The sequence below is a fragment of the Musca vetustissima genome, unplaced genomic scaffold (genome assembly GCF_032173495.1).
Source record: "Musca vetustissima isolate MV318-11 ecotype Yass unplaced genomic scaffold, APGP_CSIRO_Mvet_v1 utg43444, whole genome shotgun sequence".
Classification (NCBI taxonomy): domain Eukaryota; kingdom Metazoa; phylum Arthropoda; class Insecta; order Diptera; family Muscidae; genus Musca; species Musca vetustissima.
Window position 1 is genome coordinate 196,176 of NW_026877807.1, and position 24,132 is coordinate 220,307.

At 33.6% G+C, this 24,132-nt stretch overlaps 1 protein-coding gene and 1 long non-coding RNA gene across 2 annotated transcripts in view; one reads left to right on the forward strand and one right to left on the reverse strand.

The window, feature by feature from the left end:
• Nucleotides 1-24,132, forward strand: part of LOC133322471 (sodium channel protein 60E-like) — a gene marked incomplete at its 3' end in the record, with an annotated part of 114,708 nt that overhangs the window by 83,744 nt on the left and 6,832 nt on the right. The window lies entirely within an intron of this gene.
• LOC133322472 (uncharacterized) lies at nt 21,822-22,350 on the reverse strand. Its single transcript, XR_009754055.1, has 2 exons — nt 22,210-22,350; nt 21,822-21,887 (listed from the first exon to the last, which is right to left on the reverse strand). It is a non-coding gene; the product is annotated as an uncharacterized LOC133322472 (long non-coding RNA).

A 24,132-nucleotide genomic window follows, 5' to 3' on the forward strand; every position in this document is an offset into this window, starting at 1 on the left:
AAATCTCGTTGATACATAATATGTTGTTGTTTCTGTTGCACTGACATTGATAACCTTCCTCTCGTCTTTGTCTCTGGCGACGACGACGACGACATTGTCTTCGTCAAAAGGTGTCACTAAATGTTTGGGCCAAACAACTCTTCTATATAGCAAAAAAAACACAACAATAACAACAACACTCACAACAACACTCACAGCAACAGCTACCTACATGCTTTTGCTTAACCGCTCGCCGCTCGTTGTCACACACCCATAGATTGTTTAGAGAGAACACCGAAATTTTTCTTTGGCTAGTTGCCAAATTTGTTGGAAAAACACTACTGAACTTGTCCCCGAAAAATGAATGACATGAAAATGAAAAAAGAACGAAAGAAGGAAAATATGTTTGCCATTAAGCAAATTTTTGGTGTTATTTACAAAATGGCATAGATGGAAGCCCTTACAAACACGTTCCGAAAACACACTCTGGCGAACTATGTCGTGCAACAAACAAACAAGAGGGGTTTAAATGTTAAATAAATTAAGGACCTCTCAATCACTATCCCTTGTCATTTAGTTCTAGACATTTGCCTTTTTATGGCCAACCTTAGAGTACGAACAAAAAATAATGAAAGCAAATTATAGGGAAAGTAAGGATAATAAGCTTAGCTTATATGACAAATATTAATATTGACATATAAGAGGGGGCTAATATTATATAATATTTGTGACATTTATTAGGATTACACGTAAATATCAGGATAGGAAACTGAGAGATCCTTCTTTGAGAAAAAATATTGATTTGTTAGGTTGGGAAAAAAGAAAAACATTATTTTTGTTCTTCATACCCTTCACCACTCTGTAGTACAGGGTATTATGTCTTTCTGCATATGTTTGTAACAGGCAACAGGAAACGAGATAGGCACATGGTTCCTTTTGAAAATATTCATAGAATTTTTAAGTCGATTTATGCATTTCCGTCCGTCCGTCTGTCCCTCTGTCCATGTTAAATTGTAAACCAGTGAGCGGAGCAGTATAGACGGACGGGGCCGACCATACGATACCCTACACATCTACCACGGAACTCAAATTTTCTGCGGATGTATATTCCGAGCCTGGGCAGTATTTCTTGATATTTGCACCCTCTCTTCACCGTGGGCTGTGTTGTGATGTTCGGCTTTCATTTAGGGTCTATAGATCGACTAGAAAATAATACAATAATTTAAGTTTTCGGTCCACTTCATTCCAAAATTATTAACTGATCATCACCGAAAATTATAGGCGTTGTCCTTGACCTAACTGGAACCTCATGGAACATTTCAAAGCGATCAGCGCTATAGTTCCGCTCTCTAGAGTGATAATGGGTTACTAAATAATATACGAATACGGAGAAACCTGCAAATATTTAGGTGTAACTCCCACATCCAAGCACATACAACAATATAATTGGTATTAATTTAAAGGTCAACCACTCCTCTTGGATATGATATAAACTTCTCGGGTCCATGTACTTCAGGGGTAAATATATACGCTATAGAATACAAATTTTGTCATTTTTCACACAAAAATTAAGGTCCATTTTACCCGCTAAATATTGAACGATCTTTATGAAAATAGGCATGCTTATTCTTTGGCCTGATCCGCTTCTCCACGGAAAATTTCACGATGATGGGGCATTATTGCGGCATCTGGAGCGACCGGAAAAACCGACAAAAATTTAGTATTTGGTCCATTTCATCCCCTAAATATTAGCCGATCTTTCCCAAAAACAATAGGGGTCTTCATTGGCCAGAACCCATCCTACATGCAAAATTTCGAGAAGATTGGTCCATAACTGTGGCCTGTATCGTGTTTACAAATTATAATGGACAGACGGACGGACGGACTCACATGTCTAGATCGACTCAGCTAGTCGAGCTAGTCGAGATATGACTTAAAGGTGGGGGTAGGACCAATATTTCGCGCCGTTACAAACTTTTGGGGCTGCACCAAACTATAATACAATGACAACATAGTTGTGTAGTGTATAACAATGTACAGGTCGCATTTATAATCCGAATTGGATAAAAATTGGAATAGGTCACTTATTTGGCCCAAGGACGAACCCTATTTAGATATAGCTCCCATATATATTCGTCCGATTTAAGGTTAATTGTGTTCCAAAGTCCCTATATATCTTTGGATTTGCACGAAATTTAGCACAGGGTAATGAATTAGGTCTAGAATGATGTGTGTTAAGTTTCATGAAAATCGGTTCAGATTTAGATATAGCTCCCATATATAGTTTCGTCCGATTTATGATAAATGGTGTACCAAAGTCCCTATATATCTTTCGATTTGCACGAACTTTGGCACAGCGTAATGAATTAGGTCTAGAATGATGTGTGTCAAGTTTCTTGAAAATCGGTTCAGATTTATATATAGCTTCTATATATATTTTCGTTCGATTTAATGTAAATAGTGCACCAAAGTCGCTATATATCTTTCGATTTGCACGAAATTTGGCATAGCGCAATGAATTAGGCCTAGAATGATGTGTTTTAAGTTTCATGAAAATCGGTTCAGATTTGGATGTAATTCCCATATATATTTTCGTCCGATTTTAGGTAAATAGTGCACCAAAGTCCCTATATATCCTTCAATTTGCATGAAACTCAGCATAACTCACTGAATTAAGTCTAGAATGATGTGTGTTACTTTAATATTATATATATATATATATATATATTGATTTAATGTAAATGGTAAGTCCCTATATATCCTTCGATTTGCACGGCACAGCGTACTTTAATATTTTTACATACAAAAATTGTGATAAGTCCCGGGAATTCCCGGCTACCCAGGAATGCAAATTTTGAATTCCCGATTTCCCGGGAATGATAAAAAGTCGGGAATTCTCAAACCCTAATAAGGATACATATGTACAGTATACCCAAAGTGGTAAAGGGTATCATATAGTCGGCCCAGTCCGACTTTACTACTTTCCTTACTGGTTCATTTTCTCGACCTTTCACGTACAAAAATCTTTATAGTATAACTTTTATGAGGTGTTCTTTTGCGAAAAGATTTCTGCACTGAAATCTTTATTTATTGATTTCGGTAGTGTTCAAAATTCTAATTCATATTCCACTTTTCTGTTATATCCGACAAAGGATATCACTGATATATTGTTCGTAATTTAAAATCTATTTTTTTCAATAAGAAGTATATAGTTCATTAATACGTATAATTGTTATTATATAGAACTGCTAAACGGATTTAAACAATGTCCTTGTAAAGAATACAATGAGGCTTAGAAATAAATTCCTCTTTATTTGCATAAATAATCCACATTGAATCTCTCGCATTTCTTGTCTCCATTTACACCTCGTTTTCAATTACCAAATCTATTTGATATTCAATTACTTAACAAGTATCCTTTCAAGATTCTCCATAATAGTACATAATTCAAAAATAATACATTCCGCAGGTGTTGTCGAGGAGGTATCAAATCGTCATTATCATTCTGCATTAAAAAGTAATCTACGGAACAAATGAAATGCAAGCAACAAAAAAAGGTTAATTTCCGTTGAGTAAATTATCACAACAACGAACTTTGTGCGATAATAATTTTATGCCAAAACGTTAAGATTTTGAAAATTCCGATTTAGGGTTTGTTTAGAGAAAATGTTCCTTTTGAACGCCCACACGATGATTTACTGGGAAAAAAGGGAGAAGAAAAGCTACAGAAAGAGCACGCATTCTAAGAAAATAATCGTTTATCACTCGACGATGACTATTTACCTGGCAGTCATGCCACCGCGTTTTGTTGGTTGGTTGGTTTGCATAGGTTTCATTTTTATGTTGATTGTGAATGCCACACCACCCTGCCACTTCGGTTTAGTTTAAGCATTACTTGGGCGGTATCCTTAATGGCCACTAGATAAAAACCAACTTAAAAAAAGGCCCAGGAAGCTTTGTCAGAAACGTTTAACAACAAAACTTCTGACAACATAAACGACCGACGGACGGACGTCTAACTACATCGTCGTCACCAAGGACAACAACAAGAAAATAAAATTTGCATAAAATCCAACACCAAGTGTTGGGTGACGACATCATTTAATGCCATCAGGTGTTTTTGTTGTATTTGGGGGATTTGTTTGTTTGTTTGGTTTTTTTCATTCGGCAAAGTTGTGTTCTTTTGGCAGTGGTTACTGAGAGAAGAGGGGATAGAGCGCCTGTTGTTATTTTGTAATTTAAATAAATTCTATAATTTGCCTGTTCAGCAGATTTTTTCGTTGTTTTGCTGCTCTTCTGAAACAAAACAAAAAAGAAGATGTGTCGTGTTAAGTTAATTAAATTTTGTTGTTTTTGTTTTTTTTTTATTTTTTGTTTATCAAAATGAAATAATCAAAGTAAGGAAATCTGGCGCATACTGCAATATAATTTACAAGATTAGAAGGTTAATTCGTAAGATTTGAAAAATATAGCATACAAGTAAAAACGTTATTAAGTTAGGAGGGGACTAATTAATACCCTCCTAATGCATGCCCTCCAACATAAGGAGGGTTTTCAAAATAACCAAAAAATATATAAATATATATAGGGGTTAGAAACGTGTTTTCAGAAAAAGAAGAAAGAACAAGAAAAACGTGAGCAAATCGAGATGTACAGGAGTCAGAATGAAGTCCGGAAATTTTACCAACGAGTAAAACACCAAACCGAAGGCTTTGGTGCAGGCACATCCTCCTGTAGAGATGAAGAGGGAAACCTGGTGACAGATACAGACAGCGTGTTGAGATCTGGAAGGATCATTTCGAAAAGTTTTATTAATTGAAATGAAAATTATTCATTTCAAAAATATGAACTTTGAATATACAAATTTTCAATTAAATTTGCGATAAAAAACGAAGATACCCCAGAACCAATAAGAGATGATGGTATAGAGTGTATACCTCCTAGCCAAGATGAGGTATTAAAAGCAATTAATCGGCTCAAGAACAACAAAGCAGCAGGAGCCGATGGGTTACCAGCCGAACTATTCAAGACTGGTGGCGAGATGCTGGTCAGGAGCATGCCCCAGCTGATTAGCACAATTTGGCTATAATGAATGCATGCCCAATGATTGGAACATCAGCATCCTGTGTCCCGTGCACAAAAAAGGAGACAAGGCGATCTGTGACAACTATAGAGGAGTATCCTTCCCATCGCATATAAAGTGCTATCCAGTGTGCTGTGTGAACGATTGAAGTCAATGGTCAATGACATCATCGGGTCATACCAATGTGGCTTCAGACCTGGCAAATCCATCATTGACCAGATTTTCACTCTACGCCAAATCCTGGAAAAAATCTACAAAAACCACATCGACACATACCATCTATTCGTCGACTATAAAGCCGCATTCGACAGCCCTATCCGTTCAGAGGTGTATAAAGCCATGTCTGCGTTTGGCATTCCTGCAAAATTAATTAGGCTATGCAGGATAACTTTAAGTGGCACAAGGTCAACAGTTAAAGTAGGAAAGGACCTATCGGAGCCCTTCAATACCGAACGTGTATTTAGACAAGGTGACAGTTTGTCGTGTGATCTTTTTAACATCCTGCTGGAAAGGTCATACGAGACGCAACAGAACAGGTGAACAGAAATGGCACTCTGTACACCAAACAACACATGTTATTCGCCTACGCCGATGACATCGATATAATAGGTCGAACATTGCGAGTGGTAATAGCCACCTTTGAACAAATTGAAAAGGAGTCTGCCAAAGTGGAGTGCAGTAAACGGCGAAAAGACCAAGCTGATGGTATCAACGCGTAAAACCTCCAGAAGACTCGGACCAACTGTGGAACTTGAGAACTACAGCTTCGAGGTAGTTAAAGACTTTATATACCTTGGTACCGCCATAAATAAAACGAATGACATCAGTTTTGAAATTCGGAGAAGGATTTTGATGGCCAACAGATGTTACTATGGTCTAAGTAAGCAATTTAGAAACAAGGCCACCTCCCGCCAGACCAAACTCACACTTTACAAGACGGTGATACTACCCGTGCTATTATATGGATCAGAAGCATGCGTACTTGCGCAAGCAGATGAGGCAGCTCTTGGGGTGTTTGAGAGAAAAAATTCTCTGAAAGATCTATGGGCCGATCTGCGTCGACGGTGAATATCGGCGTCGAATGAACCACGAGCTTTACAATTTATACGCGGACACCGACATAGTCAGTCGTATTGAGCTGCAGCGACTACGGTGACTAGGTCATGTTGTGCGGATGAATGAAAATGCCCCAGCTCAAAAGGCATATAAAAATGAGCCTACAGATGGTTCCCGTAGAAGGGGAAGGCCACGAATTAGATGGAAAGACCAAGTAGAAAACAACATCTTGGAAAGTGGTCTTCCAAATTGGTGGACTTGCGCACAAGACCGACGCGCTTGGATATCTTTTTTAAGCTCGGCTTATAGAACAACCGTTCTGTAACAAGCCAGCTAAGTAAGTAATATAGGGGTTATATCGGAACGTGTTCATAGAGGAAAAAATGCCTGCCATAGTTCCTAGGGACCATAAAAATCCTAAAATGAGATGAGAAGTTTATATATCAAAAATGGACCCATTTTGACAATTTTCCGGGAAATATTTTAAGCCAGTGCGAATTCCTAACCCTACCTATTTACATCGACTTCGGTTGGAAATTTGGTTTTTGACCACAAAATACCTAAAATCGGTCGGATCATTTTTTATATGGGAACTATGTCAAAAAATGGACCTGTATTTAAAAATTTCAGTGAAGAAGTTTACCACTGGATCTAGTTGGCACTTGGGCAGACAATTTATTTCATGTGATTTGCAATAGTTTAAGCTTTCAAATGATATGAATCTAAGTTTAATCGTTTGAATAAAACCGGTACAAAAAAATCTTGAAAATCCGATTTAAAAATTGTGGGATTCGATTCTGTCTCCCTAGAAAAAATTTTATTAGCTTATTTATAATAATAATAGAAGTTTATTGTAAATATTTCAGATAAATCTGAAAGTTCTTCATATGGATCATTTTAATTCAAATTTACTATTGTTGTTGGATTTACGGTTTTCTGAGGAGGGATCGGTTAAGAGTGGAAGACAAAAATATATGAATATCGGTCCTTGAGGACCGTTTTGATAGTTTACATTATTTTCGTTATGTTTTCCACGCCCTTCGTTTTCACACCTTCCAATCCACTGGATTTGTTTATGCAAGCCCCTTCCTGGCCGTCCATCTAAGCCAACTGAATAGGAGAAGGGAACTATTTTAGCTTTTGTAAAAGTAAACCCAGAATTGTGGCATCCAAAGTAAAAACCGTGAACTAAACAAACAAAAAAACAGAAAGAAGCATTAAAGTCAGACGGGCCGACTATATGATACCCTTCACCACTTCGGGTATACTCACCTCTTTGGGTATGCCTCCTAATAGACATCACACTTTTGCTGGACCATTGACATGAAATTGGGCAGATTTAGAGTTTTTTGTGCACAATGGAACATTTTTTTTTTTTTTGCACATTGATTTATAGCAAACATGACACAGGCTATTCGCACAATTGGCCTAACCTTGGGTATTTAGTGCACCAATTACATAGGAAGGAACGAAAAAATATATGGGAGATATATCTACATCTGAAACGATTTCAGCAAAACCAGACACACTTTCGGCTATACTATCTTCAGTACATTGTACAAATTTGTGGATCAATCGGCCAAATTTTGTGACTTTGTTGAACCATTTACTCAGAATCGGACGAAAATATATATGCGAGCTATATCTAAATCTGAACCGATGAATTTCAGCACACATCATTCTAGGCTCAGTTCAATACCATCTGCCAAATTTCATGTTAATCCTACAAATATAGGCTCTTCAGTGTACCATATACCATCAAATCGAACGAAAATATATATGGGAGCTACAACTAAATCTGAACCGATTTCAATGAAACTTTGCACATATATACTCATTTCAGTACATTATGGAAAATTTCGTGTGAATCGAAAGGTATATGGGGGCTTTGGTGAACCATTTACTTAAAATCGGTCGAATATATATGGGAGCTACAACTAAACCTGAACCGATTTCAATGAAACTTAGCAAACATCATATTAGACTCAATTTAATACGATGTGCCAAAATTTGTGTAAATCCAATCTTCAAAATTTGTGTAAATCCAATCTTCGATGTACCATTTACCTAAAATCAAACGAAACCAGTAAGGAAAGTAGTAAAGTCGGACGGGGCCGACTATATGATACCCTTCACCACTATGGGTATATTAAATGAATGCATCCTAAAAGAAGAACCATTAAGATAAAATTGTATACTCTAATATATATGACCTTTATCTAAATGTGGACCGACTTAGATCAATCCATAAACATGCCATTCGTTTGTTACAGTGGGACAAAATTGTGTAAATCGATTTAAAGCAATTATCAAAAATATCAAAATGCTCAATTTTGTAGATATGGAAAATAGATATGAAAGCTATATCCAAATATGATCCGATTTCAACGAAACTTATCACAGGTTAGATTCTACTAATTTCTGCAGGTTTAGTTCCTAATGGCCATATTTTGGGTCCTACTTAAAATCGGACAAACATATATACGAGAGCTACATCTAAATCGGAACCGATTTTCGAAAAATTTAACACACATTATTCCAGACTCAATTCATTACATTATGCCAAATTTCATGGAAATCGAAGGATATATAGGGACTTTGGTGAACCATTTACATTAAATCGGTCGAAAATATATATGGGATCTATATCCCATCTGAACCGATTTTCATTCTAGACTCTATTCAGTACGCTATGCCAAATTTCGTGCAAATCGAATGATTTGCAGGGACTTTGGTGCACCATTTACCTAAAATCGGGCGAAATTATGTGTGGGAGCTATATCTAAATCTGAACCGATTTTCTCCAATTTCAATAGGGTTCGTCCTTGGTCCAAATAAGTGAACTGTGACAAATTTCATCCAAATTTGATCATAAATGCGACCTGTATTTTGTTAACAAAAATACATGGACGGACAGGCGGGCATGCGTAAATCGATATATGATTCTATGCATATTCTCAAAAGGAACCATGGGTCTATCTCGATTCCATTTGCCTGTTACAAACATATGCACTAAGACATAATATCCTGTACCACAGTGTGGTGAAGGGTATAAAAATAATTTGGTTCAAGAACCCCAAAATACCGAAAATTGGGGGGTACCCTTATGTGGGGGCTATCCGAAAAAATGGACCTTTCTTTATAATTTTTTGTAAGGAGATTTGCTACCCAATAAGAACTCAAAGTATCAAATTTCAGCGAATTCAGTTAAAAAACGCGCTCAAGAACCTCAAAATACCAAAAATTTGGTGTACCCTTATATGGGAACTATGCCTAAACGTGGACCGATTATTTCTAATTTCAATAGGGTTCGTCCTTGGGCCAATTAGTGACCTGAGCCAAATTTCATCCAAATCGAATGATAAATGCGACCTGTACTTTGTTAACAAAAATACATAGACGGACGGACGGACGGACATGCATAAATCGACTCAGAAAGTGATTCCATGCATATTCTCAAAAGGAACCATGGGTCTATCTCGATTATTTTTGCCTGTTACAAACATATGCCAAAGACATAATACCCTGTACCACAGTGTGGTGAAGGGTATAAATATATATGGGAGCTAAATCTAAATCTGAACCGATTTCAACGAAACTTAGCAAACATCATTCTAGACTCAACTCATTACGCTAAGCAAATTTTCGTATAAATTGAAAGATATATAGGAGCTTTAGTGCACCGGTTACATCAAATCGGACAAAAATGTATATGGGAGCTACATCTAAATCTGAACCGATTTCAATGAAACTTTGCACATGTCTTTCTATACTCATTTCAGTACACCATGCTAAATCTATAGAAATATAGGGGTTTTGGTGCACCATTTACATGAAATCTGAATCGATTTCCATCAATTTCAGGGTTCGTCCTTGGGCCAAATAGAAGAGCTGTACAAAATTTCTTCCAATTCGGATGATAATTAGATTATTTTTTTTTTTAAATCGGTTCAGATTTAGTTATAACTCCCATATATAGTTTTATGTAAATGATGCACCAAACTCCCAATATTTGTCCGATTGGGACAAAAGTTTGCGCAGAGTACTGATTTAGGTCCAGATTGATGTCTGCGAAGTGTAGTTAAAATCGGTTAGTTAAAATCGGCTCATAGAAATATTGGTAGATATAGCTTGCATATATAGTTTCATCCGATTCTATGTTAATGATGCACCAAACTCCCAATATTTGTCCGATTTTGGCACAAAATAAATGTTGTTAAAAAGTTGCAAAATATGTGTACTGAAATGTTTTTTTTTTAATGGTATCCTGGCTCATAGTGCATCATTACTATTATATTCGGTAATTGCAATACAAAATTATTGCATATATTTTCAATATTTGATATTGACATTATGAATAGAAATTGTATGGGTTTAATTTATGCCAACATCTTTTGCAATTTAAATGAAAATCCTTAAAAATTCCAAAACAACAGAAAAAAGTTTTAATTTGTTTCCTTATAAAAACTTATTGGTTTCTTCCCTATTTTTTTTTTTTTTCTTCTTTCAATCGCATAAATAAGTGGGCGTTAAAAGCAAAAACAAATAAACTACCAACAACACCACTACACAATCGTTATTCTATATAAGAAGCAAACGAAAAAAAAACTTTTACATTTTCAAATTGTAATAGAAAGCACAATACATTATACCACAATCACACTAGAAAAATAAACAATTTTCAACGCCAAAGTTTTTTCTTTCTTTCGTTCATTCTTCGTCTGTTTTGGGTTCTTCTTCTTCTTTTTATTTTTTAGCTTAACTTTAGCAATGTTTATTCTTAAGATATTTAACTGCATTTCTTTGGTGTTTGTTTTATTTTTATGACCAACTAACAAACCGACAAACCGACCGACCGACTACTTTCACTTATATTTGTTATTGTTGTTGTTGTGACACCACATTCGTTCAAGGATACATTTTCTTCAAGTTGGAAAATGAAGAAAATTAAGCGTGCCGAAAGTTGAAAAAATAATAAAGTTTATTTTGTTCTTGTATTTTATTGCTGCATTGTTTGTTGTTAAACAAACAATCGCAAAATTTAGACGAAGAAAAAGAACAGACATGTATCGCAGAGAATTGAAAACTTTTAATATTTACACACGGCATTGATGTTGGGGATTTGTGAAAAGCGATATCGCCGCATCAAGAACAAAATAGATTTGGGTTATTTTTTTAATTTGATATAAAGGAAGGAGTTTCAATCAGATATTAATTTAGGTTTACATTACATTGATCCATTGAACCAGAAAAATTCCAGCCAAAATAATATGTTTGCTATTGACTCTTCCAACATGAGAACCTTTGCATATCCTTCACAAAAAAACTTAGTTGATGATTATATGCAAAATAACAAAATTGTGATCAGAGACTATACCGATTCTCGATCATTTAAGATAGAAATTTTCTCATAAAAAATATTATTATAGACTAGATTTTTTATTATTATCAATACATTACTGTCCGTCTAGTCTACATCCTTGTATAGATCTGCATAACATATTGATTGATTAAACTATGTATAAAAAATCCACAAAGAATGAACTTTAAAACTAACATATTGAAAACGTCCATACAATCACAGAAGATACGTATGCTTATCTTAAAGTAAATTCAAAACAATTTGCAATGGCTTACTTATGTCATGCAAGTCGAGATTAACGAGCTGAGTCAAATCACGTATAGCTATTTTTGTATGCAAAATGTTATTCTCCCGCTCAAATTATTAATATACGTACACTTGCCAGAAAAAGTATTCGCATGGTGCAGGTCTGTGCACTTTGCTTCAAATTGTCCTTTAAAATATTTAAATAACCATACTAATCCACTGTGGATTCTAGAAGAATAAAATGTCCCATTAATTGAATTGAAATGCACCCCCATGCCATAATTCTACTTCCTCTGCGTTTAACCGTTGAAACAAGATTTTTTATACCCTTCACCACACTGTGGTACAGGGTATTATATCTTTGTGCATATGACTCATGGTTTCTTTTGAAAATATGCATAGAATCACTTTCTGATTCGATTTATGCATGTCCGTCCGTCAGTCCGTCCGTCTGTGCATGTTAAATAGTAAACAAAGTACAGGTCGCTTTTGTGATCCGATTTGGATGAAATTTGACACAGCTTATTTATTTGTCCCAAGGATGAACTCTATTGAAATTGGGAAAAAATCGATTCAGATTTAGATATAGTTCGCATATATAGTTGCGTTCGATTTTCAGTTAATGGGCATAAAATTTTACATAACGTACTGAAGTTAGTATAACTTACTGTGTGGAAGTTTTCGCTGATTGGGTTCAGATTTAGATATACCTCCCATATATAATTTCGTCCTATTTTAAGTAAATGGTTCTTCAAAGACCCAAAATATGACCGATTGACATAATCTTTTGTACAACGTACTAAACGTAGTATAGGCTAATGTGTGTCAAGTTTTGTAGAAATCGGTTTGGATTTAGATGCAGCTCCCATATATAGTTTCCTCCAATTTTCAGTAAATGGTGCACCAAAGACCTAAAATATTTAAACAACGCACTGAAGTTAGAAAATGTTTCCTTAAATCGGTTCAGATTTAGATATAGCTCCGATTTTCAGTAAATGGTGCACCAAAGATCCAAAATATGGCCGATGGGCACAAAATTTTGTACAACGTACTGAAAGTACTATAGCCTAACGCGTGTCAAGTTTTGTGGACATCGGTTCTGATTCTGATATAGCTCCCATATATATTTTCGTCCGTTTTTAAATAAATGGTAGACCAAAAAGTGAAAGTTTGGCCGACTTACACACAATGTGTACAATGTATTGACACGAAATTTTGCACACAGTATCAAATTGAGCCTAGAATGACTTTGTTTTTTGTTAAAATAAAATAGTTTTCTATTTAATTCGACCCTACACTAGTTTAAGAATATCCCCTTCATTGCAACTCAAAAACTAATAATCCAGTCTTGCACACCAGCGTTGATGCGTTCTCTTAACATATTTTGATGTCAAAACAAAAATCGCAATTTTTTTAATGAATTTATTTTTTACCCTTACTGGGATATTATTTATGTTTAAAAAATATTAAATTAATTAAATTCCGCAGAATGATACTAGTTTTAGAGAAATTTTGCCCACCATTGCTTGATGCTGACATAATAGCTTTGTCTGTTTATTCGATATTTAGTAATAATTGTTTATCAAATGTTATTGGATGTTACAATCTGACATTATCCATGTCTATAAGATAATGTCAGATTGTGGAAAATTTAGTTCAATCCAATCACGTGATATTATAAAATAAATTTTCAGGAAATATTTAACCATTTTGTGGGGGAGGAACAAAAAGGAATGGACCGATATCCTCTATCTTCGAAGTTAATCTAAGTTTTGAATAAATATTACGATGTGCAATGTTTGAATGAAACCGCTTACTCCTTTCGAGAGTTATCGTGTGCATCAGCCGGCTAGACAGTAGGACGGACATTTGTAAATCGACTCCAAATTGTCAGGGCTTAAAGGCACTTTACAGACACCTCTCAGATCATTTTAAAATTTATACCATAGGTAGCCCATCAGATGCTGATTACAACAACATAATTTTTATTTGTTTGCCTTAAGCGACAAAGCTCGGATTGTTCTGGTTCAGCAGAGGTATGTACAGTTGCGGTCAAAATAATAGCAGCCCAGCCTAGTTGAAAAACGAAGAAACATGTTGTCATCGGACGATTCCAAAATAGTTTAAATATGGTGGTAATGCATCCTGGATCTAGTACTGCAGATTTGGACCAAGATATTGGTTTCAAAACTCAATGCTGGAAAATACAATGATATGCAAAATATTAAATACATATAAAAGGAAATTTCAACAGGACCAATAATTCTTCAGTAAGAATATTTCCCAACATTACGCTGATATTATTTTGACAGCAGCCGTATATGAAATTCTGCTCGCGTAGCCCAATTTTCCCCTGTCCATAGGGAAATTTGGGCTTTAAATAAATTTAAAGAAAATTCTGCTCGCCTAGCCCAACGTTCCACTTGTCCATGGGATAAAGTCTTAAATTCCCGGCAGAAGGCCGGGAATCCACAGACCAAGTGTGTGGAAAACATATCGAAAATAAAATAAACCATCCGACAAATTTGAATATTCGTACACTTAAAATTGTTATGAAGGTAAAAAAATACTAATGACTTTTAATTACGTTGCAGCATAGCATGTGTAGAATGGAGCAGCACAATATCCATATCACCTGCACTGTCACACAAAGCGTTGTTTACCTTTTTTCTTCATTTATTCTGTTGTTTGTTTACAATGTTCGAACACATATTTTGTCTCTATTATTTATCCAAGAATTATTTGGATAATTATTATTGATAAATGTCATGTAGCAAACAATAACAACAAAACACATCTATAATTAACCATTTTTTTTTTTTTTGGCGTGTGAGTGTGTATGTAAACAATGAGATAATTATATCCTGCAGACAATCAGCGAAAAAAAGAACAAAACAGTAGCAACAACATATTCACATTGTAGCCTCGTGGTCTGTTTTTGTTTTGACCGAGAGACCGACCGACCGCATAAGACACCCGTCACGTTCTCAAGAGATTGTTTCTTTTTCGTAGTTTTTTTCTTCGTTTATATATTTATTTTTTTTTTCGTCTTGCTAACGGTGTACTCGCGTATGTGTCTGCGTTTGGTTGTTTGTGTGGTAGCACTTGTTTCCAATTTAGATATAAATATATTCATTAACAAGTGACTACAATTTGTAACACTGTGTAGTTTCATAATACCGCCAGCCAGTCAGCCACTTTTTTCTTCGCCTTCGTAGGCTTTTCACTTTTTTCCAATGCCATTGCGTATGGCCAAGAGGATAATTTGTTTTTGCGTGTTTTTATTTGCTTCTCGTTTCTTCTGCTTGCACTTACCTTTTTAACTTATTTCATAATATTCTTTTTTTGATGCAATGAGTTGTTGAGTAGTTTTTTTATTTAATAACTGAAATGTTCAATTTTCTATTTATATGGGAGGTATTCAAAATTAACGATAATGTGCGTTCGCATTATTTAACTGCTGTTGCGTTAAAATTTGTTGTAAACAATACTAAATTATATCATGACAGCTAACAACTAATCAGCTGTTCAATGTTGTCCAATTGGCGTTTGAATGGCTGTTATCGATTAATTGTCGGTTGTTAGACAATAATCGATGTTTACGTGTATGTGTGCGTGTATGAACGCGTCATAATGCCGGCAGTGTTGTATTTTCTCTTTGTTTACATGAGTGGATACTTCAAAAGGAACGGAAAATATTGGCATATGGTGTGTACACTGAACACAAGAAGCACTTCACATGTATAAAATTAAATAGGGATGGTAATCTTAAATGGATTAAAAGAAAACGAAAACGATTTTACAATACGAATTCAGAATTTGAAGATATATTTAACTAGTTAACATTTTAATCAAAAATGAAATATATATCTCATGGAAATAATTGGCATGTAAAATAGTTTTTTTTACCGGGTTAATCTCGTCTATGAGGATTTATTAGACATTGAGGCTATGGGATTAATAATTTAAACTCATTGGGTCCAGTGAAATCAATAAATGAATGAAATGTACTATAAAATGGGGAAGAATATAAAAATAAAAAGAGTTAAGGTTTAATCCATGGCATAATTATACAAGGTAGTCCCATGCAGTCATATGTTTCCAATTTTTTCATAAATTTGTCTTTGACAGTATTCAGTTTTCAAAATTTAAATGAAAATATCTTGCTTCTAAATGTATGCATATTATGTGTTCAGTGGCAAAAATTACTAAATAATATATATTTATAAATATTTTGAAGTTTCCTGCTACTAAAACTTATATAAGATGTAAAAACCATGGTTAAATCTTGAGAGCAATGCTTAGCTCTAGAAAACATATTTTGTTTAATTTATTGGAAATATGCGTATCGACGTACATAACATTTTATGAAATTTATTTTTCATATTATTTAAAATTGATAGATGAGTTCTAAATTAAAAAGGGTTGCCATTATCAAATTCTCAAATGAGACTACCTTCTGTAATTATGCCATAGGTTTAAGCGTGCACATGCATTTAATAATTCCTGCAGACAATTGGTAAACAGTTTCCGAAAGTCGGCAACAAGTTTAAAAAATGCAATACTTTCATAAATAAAAACCATTTATTTAAAGATTTTGAGATGGAAACGTCCATTAACATTTTAAACGAATTATAATCAAATAAAATATACGAAAAATTAAAAAGATTTGTAACGGAAGTCAGTTTTTCCCTATTGTATTGGTAAATGGTTGGTAGGAAGGCATTTTTTCAATTAAGAATATTAAATAAGTATTAACAATTCCGTTTTATTTATAAACAAACTGCTTTAAGTAGTTTTCCACTATGATAGACATTGTTCTAATCCAGAATCCAGATTTTATTTTTAATATTAAGGTGGAAGATAATAAATATAGTTAGATTTTTGCAAAATCTATAACACAGGGTAAATATATTACATAAAATATTGATACTTTTGCTACAAATTGGATTTGAGTTATTTGGTTTGAGTCTCTTCACTAGCACTTTCTTGAGTACTTTGGTATCTATACATTCATTTCATAGACAAATGAAGGAATAGACACCAAAATGCTCTCACCAACGCTCTCTCAAATTGAGTTAGCTAACAAGTATTTTCCATTTTAAATAGAATTTATAAATTTTTCAAGGTGGAGGACAATAAACGTAGGATAAATATATTACATAAAATATTGATACTTTTGCTACAAATTGGATTTGAGGTTTTTGGTTTGAGACTCTTCACTAGCACTTTCTTGAATACTTTGATGTCTATACATTCATTTGTCTATGCTAGAACTTACTGAGTAAATGTTACTGCAAAAGTAACCAGACACACCTAATATCACGCGAAAATAGTATCCGATTTAAACCAATATTTAACAATCTAATAAGTGTAATGTTGCAAGATGGGACAAATCGGTCTACTCTTTCTTGAAGCTCCCCCACAAAGGGTTCAATTTTTGAAAAATTAAATTTTCATCCAAATATTGCACATGGTAATATTTTTATATAGTCTACTTCGAATCCGAAGATGGGACCCATCGGTCCACTCTTTCTGTAACCTCCCCCACTAAGGGTCAACACTTTGAAAATTTTTTAAATTTCTTAATCCAATAACAATCGCAAGGAATGTCCGATTTGATAAAAAATGCTCACCTCGTAACATTTCTTTCAATCTAAAATCTAGTTCGAAGATGGAACTCATCGGTCAACTCCTTCTGGTACCGCCACCCCCAAAATGGTCGACTTGTGTATTATTTTCATTAATAAATTATTATTAAAATATTAAATCATCGGCCTGACATGTTCCTATAGACGGGCTATCATATTTTAAATTTGAAGAAAAATTGTATATTTTTTTCTTTAATAAATTATTAAAATACTTGTGCCAAAGAAGATATTCAACTAATTTTGTTATGAATGAAATCGACTTAATACTTATTAATTTATTTAATACTTATTAATTTTAATTTTATTTATTTTTTTTCCAATTTTAAGCTAATAACAGGAAAACGCCTAAAGACAGCATCAAATAATTTTTAAATTAATAATATTTTCTAATAATACAATTATGGAGAAAACCGAGTGGAATAATATTAAATTTTAATAGTTTTTTTTAACATGAATTGTCGTTAGTGGAGAAAGAACCTCTTTGAAATAAACCTAAATTTCTCCCTAATTAATGAACTTGATTATTTTTTATAAAGAGATAGATGACAATATTATTGAAGATTATTCTAGGTAATTTTCCTATTTAGTGGTAGTATTCTTTAGTTCTAAAAGCATAAATACAAGAGATGCCGACACTGGTACAAGACGACATTAGAAACATCATATACATACGATACATATATAATTTAGTGACCTATCCCAATTTATTTTAATTTTTGTGTGAGAGCAAGATATGTGCGTAATTTAGTGACGCACATATAGAATTATGCTGATAAAAACGTGGAGTCCCAAAAGAATGCTCGAATGTGTTACTATACTGTTTATATCATAATAACCACGTGGATTTATTAAGAGTTGACAATCGCATAAATAAATCTGTTAGATGTATATGACCAATAGCCTGTCAATATTGTACAAGAAAACAATGATGCATATGATTTTTTAGTTTTTAATTAGTAACTTCCAAAGAAACATATTCGAAGAAGGTACGCCAATCATGAAACTAATAAAATTATGAATTATTGACGCTTCCGTTAGTCTAAGTATAAAAAAAACAAATGATTAACAAAACGATGTTTTAATTTTATCTTCAATGGTCGAATATCAATTGGGAATTATGGTTTCTTTAAAAACAAATTTAACAACCTATCCCTACTCATTTGAAAATTAGTGTAAATATAAGAAGTCTATATAAATGCATACGTATTCACAACAGAGGGGACTACGATCCAAAAATACCCGATTCTTCCTTGGCCAATGGCTGTCGACGCAGTCCAATGTGTAAAAGCAATAAGGCTTCTACAGCAAGAACTAAATTGTTAGTATCACGCTGATAAAAAATATAGGGTATCTTACAAAAATCTGCTTATATACAGATTATTTATTATCATAACCACGTTGATTGATTTAATAATTAGCGTGTTGAGAAATTTAAATTACTTATGACCTTAGTGACAGACTAAATATCCAATATCATACCTATATACAAAACATAAACTTAGTTTCCAATAGAAATTTGATTTTCTTTTAGATTTGTATAATTACAAATTTCCGAAATATTTAATTAATGAGAATTCCGTCAGGCTATATAAAAAACAAAAAGAACTCAGTATTTTGGCTATATTTGGCATCTTACAAAAAATGTGCTTATTCACAGATTATTTAATATAATAACCACGTGGATTGATTTGATAATTTAATCGAAATTCATTAACAATTGTAATTGAACCCTATCAACCGCATAGGTAAACATAAATAATAATCATTCCGCCACGCTAAATTATTTACCAATACCAAATCAAAAACGCGAACTCTGTATTTTTGGCTATATTTTTTAGATTAGCAACATTATTCCGGGCAAAAACACAAGTCGTATAATTTGTTACAATTTTTGATGATTTTTATAAAAATATGTACATTTCTTAATATTAATAAGGCAAATAATATAATAATGCTATAATAAAAGACCCATTATATAGAATCTCAGCTATATAATGGGCCTTTTATTATAGCATTAGAATATTCTTACTTTATTAATCGTTTATGTAGTTTGCTTGTACCAATTCAAAATTGGTTAGAAAGCCTGGTAACAATCTTTGAAAATAAATAATAAAATGCCTATTAATAGTCCTATGAAATTTTAAGAAGTTTTCCAAATCAAGACAACTTTTTTTGTATCCCAAATATGGTAAAATATATGTATTTGAAATATGTAGGAATATTTCCCTCGTAGTTCATATTTGTCCTTGAGCCCATATTTGGATTCCATGTTGCTGTCTACTTGTTTAGTTTTTAATAATATCGATTCTCGAACCATACTATACCTTTCAAAAAACCGATCCCAAACTACCGGTTATAAGCGACCTTATTCCATAGACTTGGTATATGTATGATAATCGGATAGAGGCCATCAAAATCCATCTCAGTCTGACCAATACACGATCAGCTGCATGGCCGGTATTATGCCATCTTCTCCAGAGGATTTGTATGCCTGAAAGCTGTTTATGGTCCATACCAATTTTGAGTACCATACAGGAAAATGCTTCTTTTTAATTGGTATGGACAAATGTTCGAATGTGTTTTTATTTTATATCATAACCACGTGGATTCTTTTATTAATTAGCGTGTTGACAAATTCAGATTACTTATGGCCTTAGTAACAAACAAAAACCCTAACAATAATACGAGCAAATTTCGAAATCCGTTAATAATTGTAAATAAAATGCTATCCAACAAAGAGGCAAAACATAAATATATGAGATTTCCGTCACGCTATAAAAAACAAAACGAACTTAGTATTTTTGACTTTATTTCGGGATTAGCAAAAATATTCCGGGTAAAAGACCGTGCAATTTGTAAAAAAATTCTCGATTAAATTACCTAAATCCAATAAAAACACAATATACTGTGAGACTTTAATTATGCCATTACAATATACTGATATGAATGATTATTTCAAGAAAAGTTCTTAACAATAATAAGAACAATTTTCAATATCTATCAATAATTGGTTTAAAACCCTATCCACAAAAAAGGTAAACAAAAAATGTATGAGCTTTCCGCCAGGCTATATTATTTACCAATCAGAAAAAAACAGAGCGAACTCAGTATTTCTCACTATAATTTGAGATTAGCAACAATATCCGGAATAAAAAGACCTGTCATAAAATTTGTTAAAAATTGCCCGTTTACGAAAAAAGCGGAAATCTCTTGAAAAAAACACAAATAAGGCAAACAGTAATCCTATATGATGGGTATTTGGTATTGGAATATTTCTTTTTAATACAAATCCTCATGGAAATGTCCATTACCAATCTTATTGATAAGTTTTAAGAATTCACTCATATCAATAAACATCATTTCCATGTTATCATACATTGGTAAAATATTTGACATGTGTATTTTGCATTATTTTTCCCCCCATTACACTTTGAAAAAAAAAAACTCCTGGACTCCATTAGGCCGAGTTTCTTGATGAAATCCACCTGTTTAATTGTTAATAAAATTGATTGGCGAAACAGAATATCTCACTTATCCTTCCAAAAAGCCTGCGAACAATACAATTATTTGGGACCATAATTGGCCCATCCTGGTACATTTAAATTTCCGAGTCTTGAATTATTTTGATGTGTTGTCCAAGAACTTGCGCACCCTCTATCCTTTCTATGGTGTATAATTCTTTCATCTAAATTGTTCAGATTCCATATTTTTCCTATAAACTGCTTTCCACAACATTTTGAATAAATACCGGTGGGTCTCCCTTCTATTCCATGATCTAACACTTTGTCCGAATGTGCTTCCCCCATTATACATGACCAACTATGAAATCACCGTATACACCACACACACAAAAACATTGAGGTTATAAACGATGACAACGTGGTGCCTACACCAATACACAAACGCCACCAATGTGCTCCACATACACAATCGGTGTATTTTTATCATCCACCATTTGCCCAACTCCGTTCTCTATTAACCAGACGAGACCCCACAAAATAAATGAATACACATTTTTGCAAAATTTTCACTTCAAGTAAAAATCCAAAGATTTTACTCTTTATTTCTTCAGTTTAAAACATCAATTACAACAAAAATATTGTAATATCTGCTGCTTTCGAAACATGACGTGGACCATCATCAAACAGTGACAATGGGGTGCGTACAAAAAATTTATAACTTGAAGCTTCCCATTTGTGTTTACGGAATTCTGTAATGGAAAATAGAAAGAGAAAAAAAGAAATTAGTTAATTTGAATACAATAGGAATAGGGAATAGAATTTTCAAACTTCAAAGCACAGAAAATATTTTGCGGTTAAACACATTGCAAGCATTGTGTCTGGGCTTTGAAATCTAATTTAAATCAATACTGGATGACTCCAAATATTGATTGGATGGATATACAGAAACTTACATTGTATTAGCGGGGTTTTCCAGTATCAACTTATTTGGACCTTGCACGCATCTTTCTGCGCTTACGCTTCAACCTACGCATACGCTTCTTACGCCACTATAAATAAATAGAAAATAATACAATTAATTAAATGCACCACAATTAATAACTAAAAGAAATATTTTATTCTCTACAACACAATTTGCACCACAAATAATAGAGTGTGGAAAAATTCAATGCGCAATTTCCATGAAATATCTTTGCAATCCACATAGTTTCCCAAAATTTCACATTGTTTTCATTAATTAATCCATTTTACTTGTAATGCACATTGTTTATTTTTCTTTAATTGTATAGATCTTTTTTTGTTGTATTATTGCACTTTCAATAGAAACACATTTTTTTCCTTTAAATATTCTTTTTTTTAATTTCAAATTACCTTAGCTCTCATAATGCTTCTATACTCGAAGACGACTGAGAACGAAAGAAAGATTCGGCGGAAGTTCTTCTATTCGTTGACTTTTGTCAAAGATGGTTACCATCGGGGACAGGGTTGATTACATGCGCAGTGTTGATAAAATAGGTATACCAAAATGGTTACTTGTGTGTTGATGGTTGGCAATGTGATTTGTGACCTCATTGGTCAGCACGTGTTGTGAGTAACAATGGTGAAATGTAGATGGCGCTTCGCAACAGACTGTGTGTTATGAAATAGAAATGTGGAAGAATAGATTATTTATTTTATGATTTCAAATAATATAAATAAATTATATGGGAATTATTTGTGTACATTTTAAACTACATTTTGTTTTTTCCACAGTTGCAAAACAATGCAGCATAATATTACAAACTTTTATCTACATGGAAATGAATATAACCACGTTTACATATCCATGGAAAGTGTTCAACCCTTACCAACTTAATGCCCCTTTCCAAGATTAAACGCTGCTATCATTTCATTAGTTTTATGGTGAACACAAAAACGTATTCAATATATTAGGATATCGAAGAGTAATTTTTAATTTTTCATTGATATACAACTACAACTATTACCCTGATAGTTTTTTCTTACCAATGTAACACGAATTGAAAAAAATATCTGTTGTGAATAGAACAAGACATTCTAAAAATAACATAAGCTACGTTCCAGAACCTGTAATGATTTACAGGTTTTGTAATTTTGTACCCGAACCCCGTTCCTGTACTCATAAAACTTGTGAAACTTTCAATCAAATTTCAGAGAATGCAAGACAAATTGCTTTAAATGAAAACCAGTAAGGAAAGAAGTAAAGTCGGGCGGGGCCGACTATATGATACCCGTCACCACTTTGGGTATATTCAACAGATGAATCCTAACAGACGTTGAAGGACCATATACACAAAAATGGATCCATAAACATGTCATTCTGCAACCTATACTAAATTTTTCATTTGGTCAGATATAGAGTTGCTATAGATATAGTATATATATACTATATATATTGGTGCACCATTTACAATTAATCGGACAAAAATATATATGGGAGCTATATCTAAATCTGAACCGATTTTCACGAAACTTAACACACATCATTCTAGACCTAATTCAGTACGCTGTGCCAAATTTCGTGCAAATCGAAAGATATATAGGGACTTTGGTACACCATTTACATTAAATCGGTCGAAAATATATATGGGAGATATATCTAAATCTGGACCGATTTTCAGGAAACTTGACACACATCAGTCTAGACCTAATCCAGTACGCTGTGCCAAATTGTGTACATATCGAAAGATATATAGGGACTTATATTTACATTAAATCGGACGAAAATATATATGGGAGCTATATCTAAATCTGAACCGATTTTTCTCAATTTCAATAGGGTTCGTCCTTGGGTCAAATAAGTGACCTATGCCAAATTTCATCCAATTCGAATCATAAATGCGACCTGTACTTTGTTTACAATTTAACATAGACAGACGGACGGACATGCGTAAATCGACTTAGAAGGTGATTATATGCATAATCTCTAAAAAAGAACTATGGGTCTATCTCATTTCCTTTTGCCTGTTACAAATATATGCACAAAGACATAATACCCTGTTGTTGTTGTTGTAGCAGCCCTATTGCTTTTACACAATGGGCTGAGGTGACAGGTATATTTACATAATACCCTGTACCACAGTGTGGTGTAGGGTATAAACATATATTTAGCTTGAAGGAAGGTATTGAGATACAAAACTAAACCAGTAAGGAATGTAGTAAAACCACTATGGCTATATTAAACATATGCATCCTAACAGATTATTATCTTTTTCTAATTGTGAACCGACTTAGATCAATCCATGAACATGTCATTCGTCCATCATTTGTTCGCAC